Source organism: Danio rerio, chromosome 5 (assembly GCF_049306965.1).
Source record: "Danio rerio strain Tuebingen ecotype United States chromosome 5, GRCz12tu, whole genome shotgun sequence".
Taxonomy (NCBI): domain Eukaryota; kingdom Metazoa; phylum Chordata; class Actinopteri; order Cypriniformes; family Danionidae; genus Danio; species Danio rerio.
In genome coordinates, this window is record NC_133180.1 from 11,868,572 (window position 1) to 11,894,089 (window position 25,518).

Genomic DNA, 25,518 nt, shown 5'->3' on the forward strand with positions numbered 1-25,518 from the left:
ATGGATGTAAAATGTATTTTTGGACTTTTAGCTGATAATTTTGACTTTACATACAATTCTGAGGGAAAACAGGGAAGATTTGGGAAAAATTGTGCATACACACACAGAAGTTGTGATCAGTAAAACTTGATGGGAGAATGTGCACAGCTGTAAGTAAACTTCAAGTAAAAATATTTAGCTTAGATACTGACTTGATTAACTACTCATTATAGGATTAAATTAAATCATTATAGGAGCCATAATCCTTATTAAATCAATTAAATTCTATGCAGATTTTATAAATCAGACCCTTGGACCCTTTTTGCCTCGCTATTAAGAGTTTACAACTTGCAAACCTGTTTATGTATCACAATTTGGAGTTTACATTTTGCATTCATGACTTTTTTTTCAAGTTTACATCTCACAATTATATTTATTAGGATGTCCAGATCTGATCACCTCCCAATCAGGACGAAAAGTTGAAAAGTGAAGAATTGATGTTATTTATTACTCGATTTATTATTCTCCCTGCATTTGCGTGGGTTTCCTCCGGGTGCTCCGGTTTTCCCCATAGTCCAAATACATGCGGTACAGGTGAGTTGGGTAGGCTAAATTATCCGTAGTGTATGAGTGTGTGTGTGAAAGTGTGAACCCAGAGATGGGTTGCGGCTGGAAGGGCGTCCGCTGCGTAAAAACTTGCTGGATAATTTGGTGGTTCATTCCGCTGTGCCGACACTGGATTAATAAAGGGTCTAAGCCAACAAGAAAATGAATGAAAGAATTACTCGATTGTTCAAGCTACCTCACAGAAGTGCTCTTTTTGTTAACAGAGTTGCTGAATGTTAAAATAAAGTGAATTAAATAAAAAAATAAGGAGCATCCTGGATCTGGTTCTTCACTCTTCTTTTTTTTTTAGCATTATAAAAGTATCAAATTGGCTTTTGGTATTGGTAGATACTCAAAATAAAAGAACTCGGAATCAGGGGCAAAAAAAAACCTGATTGGGATATTTATCTAATATTTATATCTTGTACTTATGACTTTTTCCCAGTGATGGGTTGCGGTTGCAGTCATGAATGACTTATGACTTTAGGTGAAGCAGTGGCGCAGTAGATAGTGCTGTCGCTTCACAGCAAGAAGGTCGCTGGGTCTCTGGTTCGAGCCTCGGCTCAGTTGGTGTTTCTGTGTGGAGTTTGCATGTTCTCCCTGCGTTTGCGTGGGTTTCGTCCAGGTGCTCCGGTTTCTCCCACAATCCAAAGACATGTGGTACAGGTGAATTGAGTAGGCCATAATGTATGTGTGTGGATGTTTCCCAGAGATGGGCTGCGGCTGGAAGGGCATTCGCTGCTTAAAAACTTGCTGGATAAGTTGGCGGTTCATTCCGCTGTGGCGACCCCAGATTAATAAAGGGACTAAGTTGACAAGAAAATGAATGAATGAATGACTTATGACTTTATTATCTGAATTTTGCATTTAAAGGTCAGGATTTAAATTTTATATCTCACAAGTATGACTTTTTATAATATAATTTTACCCTTTTCAACATATTTTGTTATTGTTTTACTCAATTGTGAATTTGTAGGCTATTTCATGTACGCACCTTTATCTTAGAAATCACACAGCTGTCTGTATCTTGCCATTTTCATCTTATAAATATTAATAAATATAATTTATTATTTCTAAATGTTTTTAAAATTTAAATTATTCCTTATTTATTATTAGAATTGCACGATTTAAACATGCAGCTGCGAGTCAATTATTTGAAATCATAACATTCAATAATTAATTAATTATCCTTCGGCTTAGTCCCTTATTTATCAGGGGTCACCATGGTGGAATGAACCGCCAACTATTCCAGCATATGTTTTACGCTTCGGATACCCAATCGAGTACTGGGAAACACCCATACACTCTTGCACTCATACACTATAGCCAATTTAGTTTATTTAATCCACAACAACATGGAGAGAACAAGCAAACTCCACACAGAAATGCCAACTGGCCCAGCCAGGACTTGAACCAGTGACATTATTGCTGTGAGTGCTAACCACTGAGTTAGCATGCCGCTAAAATCATAACATATTTAACTTAAACGGTGACTTAATTGAAACACTGTAAATCATTATATGAGCCTTAATTCTTATTAAATAAATTAAGGGTAGTAGGTAGTGTAGGTAGTGTTGTCGCCTCACAGCAATAAGGTCACAGGTTCGAGCCTCGGCTGGGTTAGTTGGCGTTTCTGTGTGGAGTTTGCATGTTCTCCATGCATTGGGTAAACTAAATTGTCCGTAGTGAATTGCGGCTCGAAGGGCATCCGCTGCATAAAAAACATGTACTGGATAAGTTGGCGGTTCATTCTGCTGTGGCAACCCCGGATTAATAAAGGGACTAACCTGAAAAGAAAATGAATGAATGAATGAATGAATGAATATTTTGGCGTCGACTTTTAGGAAACTCTTTGCATCCCAATCAAAAGCTTACATCTTGCAAATCTGTTTACATCTCACAATTTAGAGTTTTACATATTATAATTTACATCTCACAATTCTTGAAAATCTGAGTTAAATTTATACAATTATATTTATATCTTGAGCTTATGACTTCCTCTGAATTTTTTTATCTCATTTTAAATTCAGATATTAAATTTTATGTCTCGCAAGTGTGCCTTTTTTTTTAGAATTCTGCATTTATATCTCACAATTGACCCTTTTTTACCCAGATATTTTGTTGTTATTTTGCTCAGTTTATTCATCATTATTATTTTGCTAATTTCTGTACTTTTATTTTAGAATTCTGAGTTTCCACGGCAATCTGTACCTTGCCATTTTAATTTTATTAATATTTATCATATTATATGATAAATACCCTAATTTTATACCCTAGTTTTTACGTTTTGTACCACATTGTTTAAATAACAAATCTATTTGTGCCATTTGTGGACTCATTGGTGTGCTGGTCTTAAATAGAGGTGTGTTAAGGCGCATCATTGGCGCGTTGCTATTTTGAAGAGGTGAAATAGACTGTGCCATTGACTAACTAAAAGCAGGTCTAAACTCCAGTGAAGAGTGCGTTATTTATTCGCCTATTTTACCTATTTTATTTTTAATTATACCACATTTTATCTTTTCTCAGAATTGAATGATTTAAACTTGCAACTGCATTTAATACACAAACCCAGAATTCTGAAAGTAAAAGTTATTAAAGTAGAGTAGAAGTTGACTCGAAATTGCATGATAAAAACAAATCCCAATTCTGAGAAAAGCCTGCAAAGAAAAAAATCTGAGAAAAGCCTGCAAGAAAAATATATTATATGATCTCAGAAATGCAGGACAAACTCACCTACCAATTACCTTTTTAATCCATGCCAGATACAAGCTGCAATAGTTTACAGTATGCATCATTGTGTGTTTTACAGAGTGTGTTTTTATATAAATCAATGCTTGCGGTGTAAGTACCAGTAATCAGTGCGGGTGAATGCAAATGCTTCATATATTTTCCGACAGGATCACCTGAGGCAGTGGAGTAGGTCATGCGTGAATATTCTCTCTCCTCCCGATGCAAACAGGCTCACACATCCTCCCCAACTGAAAGACGAATTGCAAATGTCAGTACACTGAGTTGACGAAGCCTCAAGCTTTCCACCAAATGATTTCAGTTCTGGGATCTTACAGAAATAGTCTATTTGTGAAATCGGATAAGATAAATTATATCAAATTAGCCGGCACTTTTACCAATCTGTCCACATTATACAGCTGAAGTGCCAAAAATGTGATATTCCAACCAGTCCATCAAAGTAGTTATCATATAATGCTGGCTGCAAGCGAGTTGCTTTCGTAATGTCTTGCATTTATTCATTCATTTTCTTTTCATCCCTTTATTCATCAGGGATCGCCGCAGCAGATTGAACCGCCAACTTATTCAGCATATATTTTACACAGCGGATGACTTTCCAGCTGCAACCCAGTATTGGAAACATCCATACACACTCATTCAAACTCATACACTACACCAATTTAGTTAATACAATTTACTTATTGCGCTTGTGTTTGGACTGTGGGGTAAACCAAAGCACCTGGAGAAAACCCACACAAACACAGGGAGAACATGCAAACTCCACACAGAAATGCCAACTGACCCAGCCGGAACTCGAACCAGTGACCTTCTTGCTGTGAGGCAACAGTGCCAACCACTGAGCAACCATGTCGCCCCTAACGTCAAATTGATTTGCAACTTTGTTTTATTATATATTTTTTGATGCTGTATTAATGTCAAGGTGTCCGCTGGTAAGCCTGAATTCTGCAAGAACAACTGCTTGAATGTAGATTATCCATTAATTGTTATTAAAAAAAATGTTGCATCTGTTTGGCCATGGTGGCATTGATAAATATCATAACAAATGTATTGCTCATTGTTAATTTCAGCTAATGGATGTGTTGTCCCAACACAAACTGATTAAGTTAACATAATTGTTTTTACAATACTTAACTGTTTCACACTCACCACGATCACAGTCACCTGAATTCTAATTAGCCCCACACCTGTACATCATCACCAGTTATCACCTCATAAAAAACAGTTCCATTCAGTGCCCGACCTTTATGCATTACGAAGGATTGCACTCTCCTCACGGTCAGAGCCCTATTGTACACCCGGTGCAATAAGTTGCAAGTCGTGAATGACGCGATTTGTTGCTATTTTCAGACCAGCGCAACCCTAATTTTTACGTTTTGTACCACATTGTTTAAATTACAAATCTATTTGTGCCATTTGTGGACTCATGGGCGTGCTGGTCTTAAATAGAGGTCTGTTAAGGCGCATCGTCGGCGTGTTGCTATTTTGAAGAAGTGAAATAGACTGTGCCATTTACTAACTAAAAGCAGGTCTAAACTCCAGTGAAGAGTGCGTTATTTATTCGCCTATGTGGGTTCAAACACGTACACATTGCTTAATACACACAGGATGAGGAGGATTATTATTTTCTACATAAATATAAAAACCACTGCCTCCATGCCTTCACCTCGGGGGCTTTTTTATCGGTTTATGTACGACAGTTTGCATTTGTATGATGTTATTATTATTGGCAGTATTATTTATTATATGCATATTTATTTTTGTTTTAATAAAAACAAGTTTGGTTGTTTGGATGTAACTCAGTTTTGACCTCACTTTGTTATTATTGTTCATTTATTCGATTGCTGGAAACTAGAGCAGAATTTGTATGTATACAAGTTGTATATATATATATATATATATATATATATATATATATATATATATATATATATATATATATATATATATATATATATATATAAACACAACTGAATATATTTGTTCAAATAGAGCCCTGTGTCATATACTAAATCAGTTTACTTAGCTCTCCTCTCCTATTATCTCCAGCATAGGTACTTCTTGTCCCTGCTCTGGTTGTCGTCAATTTCCCAAGTTCCGCTATCTGTGTATCTGGCTTCCATATCTCCTCTGGTCCACCCAATTCATCTGGTCATTCCAAATCAACCCTGCAATAGATCTCACTGCAATCACTGAGCATTGTTAACACTCTGCCACCCTTTACAATAACTGTTATCATACATTTTAAACCACACTGAACAGAACTGAACTGAACTTCAACTCTGAAAACTAGACTGACACAATTTACTAAAACGACTATGTTAAGTTGCTTCTGTAGAAGTCCATCTATTAGCCCAATGATGAAACTAACAACATGGTCGAAGGTTAAATGCATGTAAGCCTTTTCTAGTGCTACCGAAAAGAATTTAGTTATTTCTTAAAGTTTATTAATATCTGTTTTTTTAGCTCCCAATTTAATCTGACTCCAATTTTAAGTGATCATATTTAGACTGTATTTCTAATTGTAGGAACAGATCACATTCATCATTCATGACTTAATTTAGAGTTTTGATTTATATCTGATTACTTACTCTTCAGTTGTATGTTCATTAGGGACCAAATGCCGCTTAGAGTTTCACGCCCCGGGTTTGCGTGTCTTCTCATGAACAGTATGTTGACACTCTGAAGTTAGTCAGAGGATGTAGGGTTAGCTAATACTTTAATAGTCTGGTTGCCAACTGCTCACTCATCCTTAAAAGTAGTAGATTTAGCCATTTCCAGACAGCTTGCTAATTTTAGCAATTAAATGATTAAAGATCTCCATGCTGTCTTGTCAAAACTATCCAGTACAGTCATATGTGCCTTTGGGCTCTATTTTGTCGGTCCATGCGCAAAGCACAAAACGCAGGGCGCAAACCCAGGGCGTGTCACAATCCACTTTTCCTAATTTAAAGACGGAAAAATCTGCTTTGCGCCATGGCGCATGGTCTAAAAGAGTTAATTTTCTTAATGAGTTATAGGTGTGTTTTGAGAATAAACCAATCAGAGTTTCATCTCCCATTCCCTTTAAGAGCCAGTTGCGTCGTGCCATAAGCGCATTGCTATTTACATGACGTAAAGTAAGTGTAAGTGGAAAAACTGAGCATTTCACATGCAAGAAAACAGTTCAACAGAGCATCTGCAGCACGAGAATGAGAGAAAAGGCATCTCAAACTCTAGTTTCACTTTCGCTCTCGTGGATGGGGAAACCTTGTACGCACAGACATCATCTAACCTATAAATAATTAATTTAGTTTGTTAAGCAGATTTATTTTAAAACTATTTCTCAATTCAGTTCTAATTTCCAGCAATAAATGAACAATAATAACGAAGTGTGGTCAAAAACCTGAGTTATATCCTAATACACGTGCTGTGCCCCATATGGTCTAAACCTGACAGGTGGACAAATCTAAGCTTGTTTTTAATAAAACAAATATAAATATGCATATAATAAATAATACTGCTAATAATGATAACATTATACAAAAGCAAATTGAATGAACTGAAAAAGCCTCCTAAGTATGAAGGCAGTGGTTTTTAAATTCATGTAGGCTAGAAAATAATATGTTTTGTAATATTTTAATCATTTATATTTATATTCTATATATATATATCCTTATTATATCCTATATATATCCTTAATATTCTAAATATTTTTCATATGTAAAGATATTTGCGTATTGCTCTACATCTTGTGTGTATTAAACAGTGTGCAAGCCAGGCGCACTCTGCGCCAAACAATAGACCGGTTTTGTTCTAGTCTAAAGAACAGACTATTATAGTTTCTCAAAATAGCAATGTGCCAAAACACGCCTGCTTTTTTAGACCAAAACGCCTATGGGCGCACATGAGCGCAAATGCATTTGCTATTTAAACAGCATGGCACAACACCTCAAAACGACTCTTGCACCGAGTTGAAAGTAGCAAATAACAATTGCGTCGCCTTGCGCCACATTGCGCCGGGTGTGTGATAGGGCCCTTAGAATCAATCTAATCATGTCAAATCATAAAGGTAGCACAAGACTCCACTTAATCTACTGAATATAAAAAGATTTCAGGAGAATTCAAAATGAATCAAAACTTAACATTTTATATGTCAGGTAAACTTGTATTATGCCAATTACATAATAAAACCATCAGAAAGCCAATTCAGAGATGATACAGTAAAATAACAACATCCATTACTCAAAGATAAATTAAAGACTTAGAGATGCATACCTGACCAGAGAAGTACGTTGCAGCATAAGTCTTAGAGATGCTGCATGGGGGTGTCTTGGCTACAAGATCCCAATTATATTTGTTCACATTTCCTTTAAATACTCAACTCAGAACAAACAGCTATAAATTCAAGACAATCACCGAGACCCTTGCTTGGTGAATTTGAGGAGTTAACTATCTCTAAGAAGGGGGAGCATCTAGCAAAGATCTCGTCAAAGCCAAAAACCAAATCAACATATACAAGTGAAATATTACAGTGACATTAAGACCACTTTATCAATCACAAAGAGACATTTAAAATGATACCAAACATGAATATAGTGCTACAAGATACACCATATTAAAACCTTGGACATTTCATGTGAAAATGTAAATGATCTGCTCTGATCAGAAGGTAACTTAAGGGTCAAGAAGGGGGGCTTGAGGTGAATGGAGAAGGGTGAACTTTCTCACATTCCCCCCTGGTGAAGTGTAGCTTTGTGTTTCCAGCCTATTGTCAACTGTCTCAGGTTTTCTGATTTCTTCTCAATTGTTTTATTGCATCTCATGAAATTCCATAACAGTTCTCATGGTCTGCTATTCTGAAGAGATTAAGCCATCTTTACACTTCGACACAGTCTACATTGTAAAAGCGCTATAGAAATAAACATGAATTAAATACATACATCTCTGGTTCAGTCTGCTTCTGTGACAAATATGACCCAGTTAATAGTCAGGAAAACACTTTTAACATTGGTGAATCACAAACATATATTCTACCCTTTGCATATACTCTGTTTGCACCAAGATCTGAGCCCCATTTCATACATACTATTGCATATATTATTGCATTTTTATTTTAATGCTAGTCTTTATTATTTTGTGTATTCTTACATCTTATTGCTGGTCTCTGAGGGCACGCAAGCAAATTCTGTTGCATTAATGCAATGACACTAAAATCTCTTTACTTATACCAGACAAACATCTATAATCCAGTCCTTGTCGTCTCTGACTCCATAACCTTCCAATGCCATGATCTCCAAACCTGCACATGTAAGATAAACACCAACAATCCCCCAGTTTCCCGCCCTTTCCCTGTTTGTGTGCATGCGTGTTTAAGTTCTGCCCCTTTTAATTCCCACGCATCTTCGTTGTGTACAGTGTGTCGTTGCTCATGCCAGCTGCTCTCCGAGAGCCACAGGAGTTCCCTTAGTTTCCATGTTTTAATTAGGCTCTGTGGGTCAACACGCATTTAAGCGCTACAGCTCACTCACACCTACACGTGCGCACACATGCACTTTTCTTCTCACCGAAATCAGCTATATCTCGGCTTTATATGGAGTCCCAGCAGGCTGTCTATATCCATGCTTTAATGAATTAAGGTCAGGGGAACGGTAAAAGGGAAATAATGATCAAACGTGGCTTCCTCATTTCCAGTATGTGCATTTTTTTTAGGTTTATTGAAAACGAGGGTGTAGGAAAAGGTGACATTATAGGGTTTATTTTTAATTGTGAGTGCATGTCTCACTTTTCTCAGCATCGCTAGATTTCAAACATCAGCAAAACACCTCGTCTGCACCCAAAACCACACATACAGTACCTGATAAATGTCTTGTCGTCGATCCTAGTTGTAAGCGCAACAAATAAAAGCTTGACTTCTAGTTCATAATTTAGAAAAGGGGCATATGAGTCAGATAAATCATCTGTTGCACTGATCACAAATACTGCAGAAGACCTATTGGAATCTCCATGGATTCAAGATTCTGACAGAAATCAGGAGTCAAGTTTGGTAAAGGAAAAATCATGGTTTGGGGTTAAATTCAGTATGGGGGCATGCGAGAGATTTGCAAAGTGGATGGCAACATCGACAGTCTGAGGTATCAAGACATTTGTGCTGCCCATTAAATTACAAACCACAGGAGAGGGCAAATTCTTCAGCAGAATAACGCTCCTTCTTATACTTCAGCCTCCATCAAAGTTCCTGAAAGCAAAGAAGGTCTAGGTGCATCAGGATTGGCCAGCCTAGTCACCAGACATGAACATTATTGAGCATTTATTTGTGGTAAGATGAAGGAGGAGGCATTGAAGATGAATCCAAAGAATCTTGATGAACTCTGGGAGTGACAAGACTTTTGGCTTAGAAAAGCCTAACAGCCTTAATTAAAAATTTAAAAAATTTCTTTTTAAAAAGTTTTGCCATAATTTGTGACAGAAAAGTTTTTATTCGGCCATCTTCATTTTATCTAGGCTTTTTAAACCAGTAGGCATCTTAATGTCATTTCTATGGCGTGAATTATGCAAAGGTTTTAGTTTAGCACTGTTTACGTGGTGAACATTGTGCTCGTTGTGTCTCTTGCTCTCGCTCTCTCTCTCTCTCTCTCTCTCTCATCTGTAGTTTAGATGCTTAAATACTTGTGCTACATGACAATATAAAACCTTTTTGTTGTAGTATATGAGATTTAAGGTTTGCGACTGTTGAAGTCAGTTCTGAAATAAAAGCGTCAGTTCGGATCTACCTGCTTACACTGCAGACACGAGGACACAGATCTGATTCATATTGGATAAATTTCCACATATAGACAAGGCCTTAGTGTGAATTGTGGGAGTAAATTCCAACTCTGTGGGAGTAACTCTATGATTTCTATAAAAATAATTTTAAGACCTCTTTATATTCTTTCTTAGGCAACACCAGAGGTGTGGACTCGAGTCATGTGACTTGGACTCGAGTCAGACTCGAGTCATGAATTTGATGACTTTAGACTCGACTTGACAAAATATAAAAAGACTTGCAACTCGACTTGGACTTGAACATAAATGACTTGGACTTTGACTAGGACTTGCCCCTATTGACTTGTAAAGACTTGCTGCTTCCCATGAAAAGCCCAACGATAAAAAAGTATGTTGACATGGACCGCTCTCTCTCTCTCCCCGTTTATGTGTGCGTGTGTGTGACAGCATGCGCGCGCGTGTGTGTGAGCATGCGCGCTTTCGGCATGACGTCCAATCGAAGCACGGTAGATTGTTTTGATTCGACAGTATCCAACGTGACTACTATGAGGCGCAGGAGTGGACAAAAGTCAAGCGAACGCAGAGAGAATTTGAATTTGAACTTGAGATCCAGCCAATACTCGCGTGCCAATACTCGCTCTCTCTCTCTCTCTCTCTCTCTCTCTCTCTCTCTCTCTCTCACATACAACATACACCTCTCTCTCTCTCTCTCTCTCTCTCTCTCGTGCATTCAGTCTCTTTGCGTTCGCTTGACTTTTGTTTACGATGGCGTCTCATACCTTTAGTGCTTTTGCTCTCACGGGATCCTCCTGTTAAACTGACCCTTCGCTAAGCCACGCCCAAAAACCGCCACCCACCAATCGCGGCTTACCAATCGTAGCTACGGGCAGAGGCTCTGTCAAGCTTTCGAGCGAGGGAAACAAGCCAAATCGTTGCGCAATTGGATTGTGAAAATCTGACACCCGCTATCCTAAAAGTTTGGACTGGGTGGTGGGATTTTTTCCCTTTTCAAAACCAAAGCCCAAGAAGAGAAATGCCAGCGTGGATCAAGCTGTGTGAGGGGCGGTAAAGGAGTTAAGCTAAGTTGGTTTTGTTTTCGATATTCACATTCAATGATAGGTGGCAATAACTCACACTCCTCTTATCCTAAACAGATCTAAACTGTGTTTCTTTTAAAAAAAACAAAAAAAAAAAAAAAACAAAGCAGGGCTGCGTTTCCCGATAACGATTGATCTTAGCACTTAAGAGCGTTTTCTACGAGTCATTTTGCGAACGTTCGTTATTGTTTCACGTGCGTTTCCCAAAAATGCACTTAACACAATTGCACGTAGCCCAGCTTTAAGTGCAACTTAGGAGTCGCTATCCGTTTGTTAAGTGCTGAAATGTCACGCTATAGAATGGCTCGTTATTGTTGCACATGTTATAGCAATCCATATAATTCTTCTTCTACTTGTGTGAATGTATATTCAACTCGAATAACATAAAAAAAAATATTTTTGAGCCAGTTTAAAAACATAAATTAACTGGAAATGTCGTACTGTAAAAACACTGTCTTGCTCCAATCTCGCATAAAACTAATTCTAACAGTCCTTGCCGGAAATGACATCAGCATCATTTTCGATATTTATATGAAACCTTAATTAAGTAGAATTATTTATCAATTTCTTTATCAAAAATTGCTTATCTCACATCAAAATAAATAAATAAGTAAATAAATAAATAAATAAATAAGCTCTTACATTTATTTTTTTCTTTATTCATTATTATTTGTATATTGAATTGTGTAATGTGTAGAAAATATAAATGAATAGAGATATACGTACAAATAAAATGAATAATGACTTTGAAGAGAAGTAAATTGTAGGTGCAATTTGCCGGTTGTCCAGCAGGTGCCCTCATAACTCTGTCTCCTTACGATGCACTTAAGGCTTTACGATTACTCCAGAGCACTCGTAGATCCACTAAGATTTTCAAGTGCTACTTAAGTTACGATGCTTTTGGGAAACAGACCGTAATATTAAGATCAGTCGTACGATCATTTCTACGAACTTCTTAGGCTTACGATGCTTTTGGGAAACGCAGCCCAGGTTATGCTTCCCAGCGGTCTTTTTCTTTTTTTCCTCTCGATATTATGAGCCAGGGCTCGACAATAAGGACTGCCCGATGGCCCGGGGCCAGCGTGCGAGACACTCGGGCCAGTGTACAAAATGTTACTGGCTCGATCGGGCCAGCTGCTGCCTTTTTGCCTGCCAGATCGAGCCAGAGCTGCGTGCTGCGACTGTCTGTCAATTGTGTGCAAATACAATCTTACGGTGCTTTCACACATAGACGTTTGTTTCGGAATCTGTCTCGTTTCACCCGTTAGCGCGTTTTTTTAGCATATATCCAGCAGTTGCGCTCGCTTCCGCGCCAAATCAATCAGTCCAAGATCGCCTGAATGAGACGCGGTCTCTGTCCTATTGAGCGTATCGATTGTAGCGAGAAAACAAAACAATGCAACGAACTAACCACCCAGGCTATATCACAGTGTATCATGATCGTGTAATAGCCATATATACGGCTATATGAAGAGGGAATGATGAGCAGGGCGAGATGTCATTCTTACCGGTAAATGCGAGTGAAAGCATGCTGAAATATTACCGAGAGCTGTTTGTCCAGCCTGATCTCGGTTTATCCGTCAGGAAAATTGACCGAAATTACTATCTGTTAATTTTTCCATATTTTATTCGTATAATATGTTGTATTAGGCCTGTTGTTTTGTTCATTTCCGCACTGACAGCTCGAAAGAAAGATTTACATTGATCTGATGCAGTCTCGGTTCATCTGCTATGTCTCTCTATAATTTAAGCCTAAAATACAGAATTATAGTCAACGTTTCTTTAATAGATTGACTAATTCAATTGATCGATTTCTACAAAACCTGACAATTGAAATGAGGCTCTGTATATATGAGAAATTCTGACCTCGATTTGTATTCGGTGACGATGTCTGTGGGTTGTTAAAATTAAAGTGCACATTTTCACTTATAAAATATTCTATACACAATACACAAACGTTTGGGGTCAGTGTGATTAAATATGTTAAAACAAGCTTCTTCTGCTCACCAGGGCTGCAATTATTTCATCATAAATACAAATTGTGAAATGTTGCACTATAAAATAACTGTTCAAAAGTAGTTTATCATTTAATTTATTCATTTATTCCAGTGATTTTAAAGATGAGATTTCAGCTTCATTACTCCAGTCACATGATCCTTCAGAAATCACTAATATTAATTATTATTATATTTATTAATGGTAATAGTTATAAAATCAATAATGTCTGGAATAATTATTTTATTTGAAACTAAATACAATAACAAAGCAGTTATTTAAAATTTTAATAAATATTTAACAATTACACCTTTTTTACATTTATAAATATAGCCTTGATGAACTGAATAGTTTTCCTTAAACATTTTAAAAATTACCGTAAATATATATACAGATTTATTAGCCCCCTTTTGTTTTTTGTTTTTTCTTTTTAAAATATTTCCTAAATGATGTTTAACAAAGCAAAGAAATGTTGATATTTTGTCTGATAATATTTTTTCCTCTGAACAAAATCTTATTTGTTTTATTTTGGCTAGAATAAAAAAAATTTTTTAACCATTTTAAGGTAAAATTTATTAGCCTCTTAAGCTAATTGTTTTTCAGACTGTCTACAGAACAAACCATCATTATACAATAACTAGCCTAATTACCCTAACCTGCCTAGTTAACCTAATTACCCTAGTTAAGCCTTTAAATTTCACTTTAAGCTGTATAGAAGTGTCTTGAAGAATATCTAGTAAAATATTATTTACAGTCATCATGACAAAGATAAAATAAATCAGTTATTAGAGATGAGTTATTAAAACTATTATGTTTAGAAATGTGCTGAGAAAATCTGTTCTCTGTTAAATAGAAATTGGGGAAAAAAATAAACAGGGGTGCTAATAATTTAGGGGGACTAATAATTCTGAAATCAACTGTGTGTGTGTGTGTGTGTGTGTGTGTGTGTGTGTGTGTGTGTGTGTGTGTGTGTGTGCGTGTGTGTGTGTATACACACACACACGCACATTCAAATAGCGATTAACTTCTTTTTTTTTTGGTGGGGCCAGTGAAAATTTGGGCTGGGCAAGTAAAAATCAGAACCACTGGCCCGATCGGGCCAGTAGAAAAAATCCTTAGCGTTGAACCCTGTGAGCACTGCTTAGTTTAAACCCTCGCTATTGTAACGCATATAAATACATACACTAATATTTGCTGGTAGGAAAAATCTATTTGTTCACTTCTGTTATTTATACTTTGATTTGCATTTCAATTTTTTTCTTCCACTTAACTGCAAATTTTAATAAAAACTGGATAAAGAGCACACAAACATGCTGACAGTAATAGGTACTGTACACTGTTATGGGTCAATGATGCTAATATTCGGCACAAATCCATCAGTTTCTTAGGTTATTAGATTATTTTATAATTTCACCTCTCCTGCTGTGCGTGAACTATGCTGTTGAATGTTCAGCGTATGAGGTGGCTAGGCTAACCTTGCTTCAATTTTGATAAAATTAATTTCTAATCAGTTGCTATTATGTTGTGAATATACCCCTGTAATGTATACTGCAGTCCTCTTTTGTCTGGCTTTCTCAGATATCTCACCTGTTTGCCAAAAATGACTAATTAAATCCTTGGGAATGTCTGACACCAGCGCATACACACTGTAATAGATGTGCCAGGCATGAAGGCTTGACAGGCGTAGTAGCAACAGTAACTAAGGAGGGCGAGGCTTAGCGAAGGGTTATTCCAAGAATGTTGATATGGTTTCTTTCTTGCTTTACTATTTATTAACAATACACAAAAAACTAAAAGGTTAAGGTAAATTCTTTAATAAATTCTAGTGTTTTTGAGTATTATACTTGTTGTATACTTGTATTATACTTATGTTTTAGGCTAGTATTATTTACGACTTGTTAATTAATGCTTCATAATACAGTAGTATTACCAATAGTGAACAGATAAAATAATACAAAGTGTAGTTTTAACTACAGTAAAGTGTAGTGATTTGTAGTATAAAATACCCTATATTGTAAAATAATACAGCACTGGGTAATTTGTTTATATTACACTTGTGTTACCATAGCAACTATAGTATTACCACAACTGATCAATTGAAGTTCTTTACTGTAGTAGGCTACTGTTCAAAACACAGTACATGCCAATATACGTGTTCAGGGGCCCCGTGGCACAGCTTTCCTCAAAATGAAGAGGATGACATGGAAAATGTCCTCCACAATCTCATCAGTAAAGTGGAAGCCAGCAGACACTAGTTTACTTTATTTTAGCTGCCATGATAAAATGAGATTGATAGTGAGATTTATTTAAAGAGTGAATAGTACAGTAGGCTATAATACCTTATCAAGTGTTTCCTTATTTTTATCACAGTTACATTTCTGCTTGCATTAGTTTTTGTTTAAATGCTTTTAAAATAAAATGTATTCTTTACATCCAACATCTATTCCAGAGGTGCCTTATAGTGGTGTAAACCCCTTTACAAGGGGTGTTACCCCTGTGTAAACTCTAGCCACCCCTGTGGCCAACCCGATATGATTTTGCTGTTGACATTATTTATTTAAATCTACTTACATAAATGCAATACAATGCAATATTTCAATAAATAAATAGCAGCCACTAAATTATTGTGGATTGATTGGTGCCACTGACGTAGCTGGCCTCTTCTGGCCCCCCTTAAGCATATTTTCAGGGGGGCACCACTGGTCTATTCTCTGTCTTTAAGTGTTTGAAACTGAAAATATCTCATCATATAAAACAACCAAAAATGTTATGGTTTATTAGATTAAACATTTAATATGTAAGTCTATTTCAGTATTTTGGTTATTAAACATATATTTAATAATATATTAAATATATTGTATATTGTTATTAAACAGTGCAGCAATATGAATCATATCAAAAAGCATGAAAGGAAGAGGGAACACGACACAAATTGTGAGTTTGCATATAATCTCTGAGAGCGCTCAAGAAAATTTGTGTGTGAGCAGTGCATATTTGAGAGCGAGAGAAAATTTGAGAACTCGCAATCAGTTTTGTCCACAAACAGAGGAAATCCGTGCACGAGCATCACACAAGGTAGAGAGCAAAGCTCTTCAACGTTATGTGAAGAAAACAACTTTATTGTTTGTATGAAGTAGCCTACTTCATTAACAATATGTGCTACCATTTTACATTGCTGCTAGACAGATTTGCAACTCCATCTCTTTAGCACACACGAGATTCAATTGACAAAATTCCAATTTCACTCAATTTAACTTTGCAGCATATACAGGAGTTGGTCTACTGCTACCACATTGAAGTTATGTAATTTTGGTTAATCACAAGTTGATCACCGAAGACATAACATAGCACAACTAAACTTAATGAATTAGACAGCAGTAGACCTGCAATTTCTGTGTGATGTGAGGCAAAATGGAGTCTTTTTTTGGTGGAACTCGTTCTTGTGCATTATGCTGTGGAGACGAGACGCAGCACTGTTTAGCACTTTTTCAGAAAATTGCATTTGTATTTTTATATATCTAAGCAATGTTCTTTAATAAAAAAAGGTTTGTTTAATTAATACAGATCTTACAACCATACCTAATCTGTATATATTTTATTTTTCTGTTAAAAAGACTCGAAAAGACTCGAAAATCAAACTGCAGGACTTTGGACTTGACTTGAGACTTGTTGCCTTTGACTCGGGACTTGACTCGGGACTTGCCTGTCTTGACTCGGGACTTGACTCGGGACTTGAGGGCAATGAATTGAGACTTACTTGTGACTTGCCAAACAATGACTTGGTCCCACCTCTGGGCAACACAATACCATGATTAATTAAATGGTTGATTTATAAGAACTTAAAAATCAAACATTTGGTCAGTTTGCACCAAAATCGGATCTGGATTGGTTTGAATCTAAAATTGAAATCAGATCATTATAAAACAGCAAAGATAAGAGCTTACAAATCAAACATTTGGTCAGTTTGAACCAAAATTGGATCTGGATTGAAATCTAAAATTGAAATCAGAACGTTATCAAACCCAACCATATACAGCAAAACGTCAAGTGAAATTTCAAGTAGTCTCATTATTTCCAAAACTCTATCTGCAGTTTGTTTCCATTTTACACTGAGGATTATATACTATTAATGGCTGTAAATATAGATTTTTGTTTTCTTTACATGCAGGTGAAAATCACATGCTAGTTTGAAGTCTCCTGTGGTCGCTTTGGTGTGTTCAAACCAGCCTGATCTCACGAGGAAACGTAAGTATTTTACGTTTTGTCAGTTTAGTGGCAAATTCAGTCGTATGAAAATATACGATTTAAAAAGGAGGTGTGGCACCCAACCCCACCCCTAACCGTCATTGGGTGATGAGCAAATCGAACTGAATTCCACGAATTAGATCGTACGAATACATACGAATTAGCCACTAAATCAAAAAGTTACGAATTACCGTGAGATTGCGTTGGTTCAAACACTGCTTTTCAGCTGAGAATCAGCCAACAAGAGACAATACAATATATTTTACATCTGCTAGATCTTTTGAAATTAGTTTAGTGTGTCGGCCTTTAAGCACAATCCTGTAGAAGTGTGTCCAATTCTGTGTCACGTTATGCATCAGATGGTCCGCTATCAATTGGGGCTAAGACAAAAGTTTATCTTTAAGGACTCCTAAAATAATGTAAATCATCACTGCCTTTGTTGTTGAGCCAATTTAAATGCTATCAATCGATTAAATGGGCATTATCAGTGGTTATTAGCTCATAGATATGGGTCAGTAGGGGCCTTCTGCACCTACTAGTAGGCTCAGAAAGCTTTTATGATCCATCCACATGGTTAATCAGCTATAGATCACATATAGCTGCCACCAGAATTTAACCAGAATTATTTATGTTCTTTGTTAAAACTTTGTTAAAGTTCTTTGTTAAATTTTTGTGCTTTTTGGGAGTGTCTGAATCGAAGGTATGTCTGTGTTCAGATCCATACACTGCTAAAATAAATAATTAAATGAATAAAATACAGAAATTGTTTTGCCTATAAGTATTTTCATCATTGTATCAAATAGATTTAAACATCCTCAAAACTAGATGCATTTCACATAAAGCAAATAAATCTTGAATTAAGCTTTTCTTTCCCCGTTGGCACAAACAAACCTCGCTTGTTATATTTATGCGTGCGAATGCCAATGAAGTACGAAATGTAAACTTACTTCAATCAAGCTGGGGAGAACAAGCATCAGCATTCATCTCAAGGGCAGTTGGTGAATAATCATCGTAAGTAGATAATTACATCGGTTTCTCCTTCCGAGACCTAAAACATGCACGCAATCCAAAGCATCAGCAACAACCTAGAAAATGTTTACCAACCACCCAGAAAACCATGGAACTATACAGTACATAGCAATCGACTTACTTTTTTCTGTCTGGGAGAATGCATGGCCTTAAAACTTCAAACTACAGGCTTTCTGGGTAGGCTTTATCTCATGCCAAGCTTCTTTTTTTGCCATTTTTTCCCTAAGTTTTCCAAGTGTTATTTTTTTTGCTCATTAAAAACACTACTTCCTGAGCCAATCAACCTGGAAGAGCAAATAAAGACATTTGAACTGCTCATTAAAGGAAATGTCTAATCACTCCATCACATAGCAGCAACGTGAAGCATTTAGGCATGTTGCATGATCAAGATCTGCTTAAGCTCATATTGACCATCAGAATGGGGTACATAAGTGATTTAAGTGATGCCAGACAGGCTGGTCTGAGTATTTGAGAGATTGTTGATCAACTGGGACTTTTATATGCATGGTTTTAGAGAATGGCCTCCAAAAAAGAAAACACATGCACTGTATAAACTGCAGGGTTCCACACTATTCATTTATGCTGTCCCAACACAAATCGATTAAGTAACTTAACAAATTTAAGTGGATTGAACATAAAACAACTAAGTTGTCCCAAAATAAATCTCATGAATTGTGTTGTTTCAGTACGTTTTGTAAAGTCTATTTATAAACAAATTTCGAGAGGATTGTTCACAGCTGTTTCAACTTTAGCTAATGACTAATTATCCTATCAGACGATCCTTGACTCACTATAAATAACCAGACTTTTCTCATCTCAATATCTTCGTCTCGAAGAACCCAACCCCCCCCCCCCCCCCCCTCCCCCACCAGTCCCTACTTTCCCTCCTTTCAAACGGGCGACACGGTGGCCAGTGATTAACGCTGTTGCCTCACAGCAAGAATGCCCCTGGTTTAACTATCTTCAAGGGGTATCTAGCTGTTTCCCTTAGCTGTACACCTTCAATCTAAAGAGAATTGGGACACCCCTACCCCTTCACGTGAACACGCAAAATGAAGGGTAGGGGGAAGTGGAAGGGCTACGGGGTAGAATGAGGATAGGGCCTAAATCAGCTAACTAGATGCAATCAAGGTCTGCAGAAAAAAACATTTCTGAACATAAAACATATCAAACCTTGAAGCAGATGAGCAACAGCAGCAGAAGAAGAGTACAAATAATACTTCAAGAGTTCACACTTAGCTGATGATTGGTTATAAAGCTTGTTTGGCATGCTGTCCCGGGAGAAAGCCCTGAGCTCATAAGATCCTCGAGCCCGGGGCTTCCACTTGTTTGCAAGGCGAGAGGGGTGTTTGAGCTCAAATAAACTTCACATATCCTGTAAGCTAAGAACAACAGACTGAAGCTTCAAATCATATGTGTTCAACAAAATTGAACATTAGAAGACTGAAGGCAAGGGGTGGCGGGGATGGTCCAACTAAAGCTGCGGTCAGAGTTGACTTTTCTCCCCATAGGCTTCCATTCATACGCACAGCGAATGCGTCAGACCGGAAACGCAGGGTCATGCGTTAATATTCGCAGTTTGCTGCCGTGCAAAGCTCAAGCTTGGTGAACTCTGACCTGCAAAATAGCATCACTTGACTGCGTGAGACCAATCGAAGATCAAACCATGACCTCTCTGGACCGAAATTTAAAACATGGAGCAATTGCTCGCTTTTTTTAATGACTAATAATTTTGTTTAATCCAGCCCCTTTTTGCAGCGCCGTACGACAGAATTTCGCACACACAAACTCTAGTGTGATTGCAGCTTAATCAAGGTGTTCAAGATGGCTAGTGTCTAGTAGTCTTGAACAATTTGATTAGTTGGATCACCTTGGTTAGTTGGATCAGCTGAATTTGATTAGGGTTGGAGCAAAACTGTGCAGAGCTGCAGCCCTGCAGGAATTAAGTCCTACGGTAGGCTGTTGGTGGCGCCAACTGAACAGCACTTACTGTAAATGCCACAGAATGGGTACCTTGTTTCCACAGTGGGCCCATCTTGTGATCATTGCCTCCAGAAAAATAACACACCATGTCAAAATGCTCGAATAATCTCAAACTGGAGTCTTAAACATCACTACACTCAAATTGCTCCACATTTACCAGATCTCAGTCCAACAGACAATGCTCCCTTGGGATGTGCTGGAATGAGAGATTCACATCATAGATGTGCAGCTAATAACTCTGCAGCAATTGCCTGAAGCCATATGTCAATATAAAACAAAAATCTCAGAGGAATGTTTTCAGCATCTTATAGAATCTGTGACAGTTCTGAAGAAAAAGCGGTTCAACCCTGTACTAACTGCATAAAGTAAACCAGATACACCTAGCTAAAAGGAACAGATAACGATGAAAAAAAATGGAAATTAAGACAAGTATACAGTGAAGGCACATGGTGACTAAATATAGTGTATAAGTTTTATGATACTTCACGCCAGTTTTATGAATTATGACACTGGTCACTATCCACATTCATTAAACAGATACTGATGCATTTTTCCAAACACCTCTCATGGAGCTTAAAGGTCCCGTTAAGTGCTTTGAAAAGTGCATTTTTACTCAATGTTTGACGTAATCTCAACTTAAAAAATGACAAGAGGGTGGAACAAAGAATAGCTCCTTCCCTTTTTAAAAAGTAGCCAATAGCATTTTGTTTTGATCACAGGCGGTTCATTTCGCTGTGGCGACACCTGATTAATAAAGGGGCTAAGCCAAAGGAAAATGAATGAAGGAAATTTGCCCATAGCAAATAAGTGTGAACAAATGTTTCTTAGTACTGGGTTGCAGCTGGAAGAGCATTCGCTGTGCAGAACATATGCTGGATAAGTTGATGGTTCATTCCGTTGTGGCCACCCCGATGAATAAAGGGACTAAACTGAAGCAAAATGAATGAATGAAATTGGCCATAGTGTATGTGTGTGAATGAGAGTTTATGGGTGTTTTCCAGTGCTGGGTTGCGGCTGGAAGGACATCAGCTGTGTAAAACATATGCTGGATAAGTTGGCGGTTCATTCTGCTGTGGTGACCCTTGATTAATAAAGGGACTAATCCGAAAAAAAAAAGAATGAAATTTGGCTGTAGTGAAAGAGAGTTTATAAGTGCTTCCCAGAACTGGGTTGCAGCTGGAAGGACATCCGCTGTGTGAAACATATGCTGGAAAAGTAGGTGGTTCATTCCGCTGTGGCGACCACTGATTAATAAAGAGACTAATCCGAAAAGAAAATGAATGAATGAAATTTGGCTGTTGTGAATAAGAGTTTATAAGTGTTTCCCAGAACTGGGTTGCAGCTGGAAGGACATCCGCTGTGTAAAACATATGCTGGATAAGTTGGCGGTTCATTCCACTGTGGCGACCCCAGACTAATAAAGGGACTACAACGAAGCAAAATGAATGAATGAAATTGTCTGTAGTGTATGTGTGTGAATGGGAGTTTATAGATGTTTTCCAGTGATGGGTTGCTGCTGGAAGGACATCCGCTGTGTAAAACATGTGCTGAATAAGTTGGCGGTTCATTCTGCTGTGGTGACCCCTGATAAATAAAGGGAATAAGCTGAAGAAAAAATGAATGACTGAACAAATGAAAGAAAAATGAGCATGATTATCCAGTGACATGGAACTTTTCTTGTGTGTTCATGCTTATGACGTCCCACACCCTCGATTTCCGATTTGTTTTTATAGAAAACAGGGAAACAGCAGTGAGGCTTAAATATGTTGTGTTTTATTAAACTGCACAGAGCACCATTATAACAGATGCCTCAGATATCTTTAGTCTGATAAAACAGCACTGTTTTTCCTCCATGTGATCATGAGAGGAAAAATGGGAAGCTGTGGCATAATAAAAGCTCTGCTGTTTTCGTGCCAAATCCCACTCCTCTCTAATCAGCCTTACTTTGCTTCATACTGCCATGATAATAGCTCATCCATGAACATAATTGACACAGGAGTCCTGCAGGACAAAATGAACTCTCATGGTTCCACACTCAATCACAGCGTCATCAAAATACACCTATATTTGTTGTGAGCATGTGCCATCTAGTGGTGGAAATGACATACTGTGCCTTTAACGGAAGAAAAGAAGTCATAAGGAGGACGAAAATGAGCACATGATGATAGCATTGTCATTTCTAGGTGAACTATCCCTTTAAAGACAAATTCCTCGCCTAATGACACCCTTTCTGAAACGAATAAATCAGTGGCGTCAAAGCCGTTGCCAAAGTATGATTTATGCATTTGTCTCTCCCTAAGCATCTTCCACGCCATCCATCATCTTCGACCAAAATCCCAGAGAACACGGGTTAAATCATCTTCACCTCATCTCTGCTTCTGCATCTGGACTGTGTTGAGGGGGTGGGACATCTCTGAAGTTGAATAATAATCTAAATGTCATTAATCATTAGTCCACACTCTGTCTCCTTCTGTTTCTCTGCGTTCTGTCAGTGCGGTGTGGATGTGGCTGCCTTTTTCCCAGGTCACCCACATGTTTACTGTTGACTGGCTGCGTGTCGGGAGCCTTGGTGACGGTGCACATGAGCGCTTTTTTGCACGTCACACGGAAATATCCATCTTCCCCAGGGGCTTCGGCAGCTTGAGGGTTTGACACTGAGATGTATGGGATGTTCATGGTCCACTTGGCCCACCGTAGAAGTGAACAGCACGCTAGAAGTCAGTCGCTAAAGGCGTTAGATTTCATGTAGCTTCTGCCTTATGGCTCCACTTTCAATTCCCATAGGATGAGACACTCATTCAGAGCCACTGTAAAAAGAAGAGATATTCACACAACTGTGAGGAATGTGCTCCTTGGAGATGTCAATCAAGGGATGTTGGCACTTGGAGAGCAAAAATATACACTCTAAAATATGCTGGGTTGTCATAACACAACTTTGTTGTAAACACAGACAAACCCAACATTAAATTTAACATTAAAACTACATTTCAGGACAATTCATCTTTACTTTGATAGTGTTTTTACAATGTAGATTGTGTCAAAGCAGCTTAACATAGAAGCTCTAGTCCAGGGGTCTCAAACTCAATTTACCTGGGGGCCGCAGGAGGCAAAGTCTGGGTGAGGCTGGGCCGCATAAGGGATTTCACAAAAAAAAAAGTCCTCAAATGTCATTATTAACAGTTTTAATTATTTCTTCTGAGCATGAAGTGTCCTGAACATTAATAGAACATTAAGTGAAGATTATGAACAGTTCTTCTGAACATGGCATCTTTTGCCTACTCCTTGCTGCCAGAGACTTGACAGCGCTTCTTCTCACAAATCTGAACCACATTTGGCTTTAGAGCGGAAGCAGTTGTGACCCTCAGTATGGCTTGGGGGAACTCACTCAAAACTTCCATTCCCTCACCCAGGCCCGTGCAGAGACCGTCCAAAGGGCATGTGCAGGATAAATTTTTAGAAGAGCGGGGATGGGGGGGTGTTGTCGCGCGCCTACTGAAGGGCGGGACCGAAGGTGTGCCGCGTCGCGGGGGCACTTTTGATCATTTTGGAAGGGCACTTTCTATTCAAGACTAAAAAGGGTATGTGCACTTCACATGTTGAGCCCTATATGTGCACGTGCCTGCCCTCACCTAAAAAAAAGGCGTATATATGTATAAATAAAACACCCCCACCCCACTCCAGTCACATCAGTCTGTACCAGTCTGTATCTACCTATAATATATATAAGATGCAGGCTGTAGCTAGGTAGGTGGCAGGCTGCAGATAGGTAGCTAAGTGGCAGGCAGGGGCGGGAACAGCTTACCTTGGTTCTGGCCGGCGCGAGTTCCCTCCTAACACTTCCCGCCCGTCACAGCGTCTAACAAAGGTGCGTGGTGACGTCACCGGCATCCCCGCCCCTTTGTTTACACGGCGGGTGGGGAATGCCAGTGACCGCTGTGTACGGGTAGAATCAGCGGAGCAGGGAGCGCTCTCTCTCCCCGCTCCACTGATTCTGTCAGTGTACAGCGGTCGGCGCGGGCCACAAAATATTGCACTGAGGGCCGCGAGTTTGAGACCCCTGCTCTAGTCAATTAAAAGCTTCAGTCCAGTTTTCAGAGTTGAAGTTTAGTTTAGTTCAGTTCAGTGTGGTTTAATTTTCACTGCTGAAAGTCCAAACACTGAAGGCCAAATCCATCGATGCGCAGCTCCAGTTCCAAGGTTTAAACCAAGCAAGCTCTACAGATCCCAAACTTCACCAATTGACGAAAGTGAAAGAAAAAACCTCGAGAGAAACCAGGCTCAGTTGGGCATGACCATTTCTCTTCAAAACTTCTTGTGCGGAGCTGCAGTCTAGGCACCAGATGCTGGAGAATGCTGGACGTCCATTGTGGAGAGCTGCAGGTGTGATTAGGTCACCGGACGGTGTTCAGGCTAGCCTACAGGATCAATGCGGAGATTCGTCTGTCACTGTAGTGTTTCAGGAATCAGTCTTCACTTCTCTAAGACTGCCACAGCATCTGCTCAGGATACGGCCTGGTCCAGGATTATGGAGACCTCGAGATGTCCATAATCTGACACTTTTTAACTCGATGGTTGGGTTTATTCATATTTGACCCAATGTTGGGCTATTAACGATGATAGCGTTGACCTTTTTAGGTGAACTATTCATTTAAAGACATATACCACCCCCAATGACACCCTTGTAGGTTTGACTCAGTGTTGACCCAACATTAGATCAAACACGTACAAACCCAACACTGGATTACCTTCAAATAAATTGAATGACACTTTTAAACCCAATGGTTAGGTTTGTTCATACTTGACCCAATGGGGGCTATAAGTGATGATAGCATTGTCATTTTTAAGTAAACTATCCCTTTACAGACAAATAATGACAACCTAGTAGAGTTGGACTCAATGTTGGCCCAACATTGGATCAAACATAGACAAACACAACTTTAGGTTAACTTCACACAAATGTAAGAACACTTTATAACCCAATAGTTAGGTTTGTTCATATTTGACCCAATGTTGGGTTATAACTACACAGCATTTGGTAGCCCTTTATTTTGATGGTCTATTTGAGTATTAGTAGACTGTCTGCTTAATATCTGCT

At 38.3% G+C, this 25,518-nt stretch overlaps 1 long non-coding RNA gene across 3 annotated transcripts in view; it reads right to left on the reverse strand.

Annotated features, from left to right (window-relative positions):
* Window positions 1–25,518, reverse strand: part of LOC141385758 (uncharacterized) — an 82,184-nt gene that overhangs the window by 45,450 nt on the left and 11,216 nt on the right. The window contains exons 3-4 of one of the 3 annotated variants that reach the window (XR_012406732.1): window positions 18,359–18,459; window positions 3,489–3,563 (exon numbers count right to left, since the gene is read on the reverse strand). The exons of the other annotated variants lie outside the window; for them this stretch is intronic. This is a non-coding gene — a long non-coding RNA (uncharacterized lncRNA). The remainder of the gene's footprint in view (window positions 1–3,488; window positions 3,564–18,358; window positions 18,460–25,518) is intronic. 3 annotated transcript variants of the gene reach the window in all.